Source organism: Cucumis melo, unplaced genomic scaffold, assembly GCF_025177605.1.
Source record: "Cucumis melo cultivar AY unplaced genomic scaffold, USDA_Cmelo_AY_1.0 utg001168l, whole genome shotgun sequence".
In the NCBI taxonomy this organism is placed as follows: Eukaryota; Viridiplantae; Streptophyta; class Magnoliopsida; order Cucurbitales; family Cucurbitaceae; genus Cucumis; species Cucumis melo.
Genome location: NW_026124447.1, coordinates 22,511 through 25,698, shown reverse-complemented (window position 1 = coordinate 25,698; position 3,188 = coordinate 22,511). Strand labels below are relative to the sequence as shown.

General features: G+C 30.7%; 1 non-coding gene across 1 annotated transcript; it reads right to left on the bottom strand.

Moving 5' to 3' along the window:
* Positions 1-1,499: 1,499 nt before the first annotated feature.
* TRNAC-GCA (transfer RNA cysteine (anticodon GCA)) lies at positions 1,500-1,571 on the bottom strand. The gene has a single exon. It is a non-coding gene; the product is annotated as a tRNA-Cys (tRNA).
* Positions 1,572-3,188: the final 1,617 nt, after the last annotated feature.

Genomic DNA, 3,188 nt, shown 5'->3' with positions numbered 1-3,188 from the left:
ATTCATGTTGATTAGAATGAATCTGAAATCAAATAATCGAAAGGCCACTAATTTTTTTTTAGCATTCGAAAGAAGTAATTGATTGAGCAGTTGACAGATGATCCAGGAGTTCGGTTCCATGGGAACTTTTTATCTTCGGATTTCGAAAAGAATTAGCAAACCCCATTTTTATTTAACGTTTGAAGCATGATATGAAATGAGTTCCCTAAAACAAGAAAAAATCCTATTTTGAAAATAACTAAAATACTAATAATAATAAATAAAAGAAGTGGTAAGCACGTAATATGTGGGTGGCTACCCCGAGGTACTATCTTATTATGAGGTAGTATATTATTATGCGTAGTATCTCATTGGACAACCACTATGTCTATGTTCTTTCGTGTTGAAAGTATGGATCCACTTAAAAACTTATAATCCGAACTCTTTTTTTTTTTACTTTTCAAAATAAAAGAAAAAAAGTTTTGCAGAACGATCTATAAAATAAACCAAAAACAATACAGTTTTATTTTTCAATTAGTAGTACTTCTAGAGTCCACTTCTTCCCCATACTACGAGGGAAAGAGAAAATGTAAAGACTACCATTAAAGCAGCCCAAGCGAGACTTACCATATCCATGTGAATTATGTCCCCTATCTCTATGAATATAAAAGAATTATTCCATTATTGCTCACTAATAATTATTATTCACTAATAATAGTGGAATCACTAGCGCATAGTCAAAAAGAGATTCGGGCACAACACCATTGATGAAACAATACAAAAAATCGAATTATCCCAAGTTATTATATGATTTCTAGTATAATCGAAAAAATTCAGTACAAATAAATAAAAGAGGCAGAAAAACTCTTGGAAGTATCAAAAGAATGTTAGTAACATGTAGGAATAATAAGACCTAGTCTTTCTTTTGTTGTCCTGCATTTCATTACATTAAGTAAAAAGTCTCAAAATAGAGAATCAAGATAGTATCTATCACATAACCCTACTATTATTCCTTTCTCATTTGATCTAATCTTTACTGTCCCCCCCGATTGTTTCATAGAGACAATCGGAAGATGGGATGGCCTATTACATGCGTGGTTAGAGCTTATCGAAAAGAAATAAGTTCTTTTTTTAAGATTAAAATAAAAAAAAAAGCCAATTATTCATTCAATATAATATTGATTGAATGCTCGAGTACTCAGATACTTTCATGAGTCCGTATATCAAGTATCTTCCTCCTTTCCGTAAGGAAAAATGAAATTATATTCCCTAATTCAAGACCCAATGAGTAGACACTACATTAGTAGTCGAAGGGCTATCATCTCAAGATTTAACGATTATTTTTCATTACTCTACTAAATTCTGGAAACGAAACCTATACGCAAGGATTTATAACATTTTAGAGAACCCCAACGATGCTTAGAATCAAGCAAATCTAAAGATGCTTTTCTTCTAAAAAAAATGATAAAGTTATATCAGCAAAACAGAAGAGGGTATTTTGATTCTTTTGTTTGTTGCTGAGGCGACACCCGGATTTGAACTGGGGAAAAAGGGATTTGCAGTCCCCCGCCTTACCGCTCGGCCATGCCGCCAAAACGATACAAAATATTGGATTGGCTCTATCTCTTAGATAGATAGTATCTTACAACACACAATATCTAAAACGAAAAACCGCAAAACTTTGCTTTTTCTATTGAAAAAAAAAATGTGGATTTTCATTCACAAAAGCAAAAAATCAGGACAAATGGGAACCGTTAACTTTAACTATTGACTGTGAATTCATAAATGATTCTTGGATTGAAATTGCAAATTCGGTTTCCCTAATGATATAAGAAAACAATCCAAAAATGGATACCTTACCTAAATAAATAAAAATTGATAGATAACTAATCATTACTAATCCATCCGTATTGATTCGTTTCCATAACCATAAAAAAATCCTTATTAATGACAATTTTAATAGCGATTATGAGTATATGTAAACCCCAGAACATAAACGATTACTATTATCTAAATCTAATATCTTATATATATATAAGATGTTTATAGGAAATGTTCGGAATTCTGTTTTTAGAATTTTTTTTTCATTATCATTAAATAGAAAATATAAATTTTTGATAGAGTACGACATGTGATGTTCCCCATAGAACTGTAATAAAGGAGGCGATATATATAACTAACTATATATATATATCTGCACATGTTTATTAATAAATACAAGTCCTTATACATACTTCAATCGCATTCTACGAATTCTACTAAAAAAAATATAGGTATAGGTAAAATATCTCTCTTCTATGCGAATTTTTTTTAACAGTGAAATCTACGAAAAAGTTCCATGTTGTTAAATAAAAAAAATTCTATATTGTTTCTTCAGATCAAATCCCGAATCTATTTATAGTACCCAATCCGATTGGAATATCATAATAATGGTAGAAATTGACTCACTTTTGTTTTGATATAGATATTTTATACAAAACTCCATAATTCTAAATAGAATTTACCAATTCATTTGTAGTTGTTGCAAATTCCAATTTAATTTGAGTATCAAAGTCTCTTTATTCCTACGTTCATATGTATTTCATGCATTACATCTATTACACCTATGAAGTTAGGTAAAATTTCATGTGATTCAGTAAACATAATATAAATTCCATCATTGCTAGATCGATCCATTTTAAGCAAATAATGGGATTTTTTTTATAAATGGGAAATAAATAAAATGCTTGGGGGTGGAAATGAGAGAATGTCTACAATACCTGCGTTTAATCAGATACAATTTGAAGGGTTTTGTAGGTTCATTGATCATGGCTTAACAGAAGAACTTTCTAAGTTTCCAAAAATTGAAGATACAGATCAAGAAATTGAATTTCAATTATTTGTGGAAACATATAAATTGGTAGAACCATTGATAAAAGAAAGAGATGCTGTATATGAATCACTCACATATTCTTCTGAATTATACGTATCCGCAGGATTAATTTGGAAAACCCGTAGGGATATGCAAGAACAAACAATTTTGATTGGAAACATTCCTCTAATGAATTCCCTGGGAACTTCTATAGTAAATGGACTATACAGAATTGTCATCAGTCAAATATTGCAAAGCCCCGGTATCTATTACCGGTCAGAATTGGACCATAACGGAATTTCGGTCTATACCGGCACCATAATATCTGATTGGGGAGGAAGATTAGAATTAGAGATTG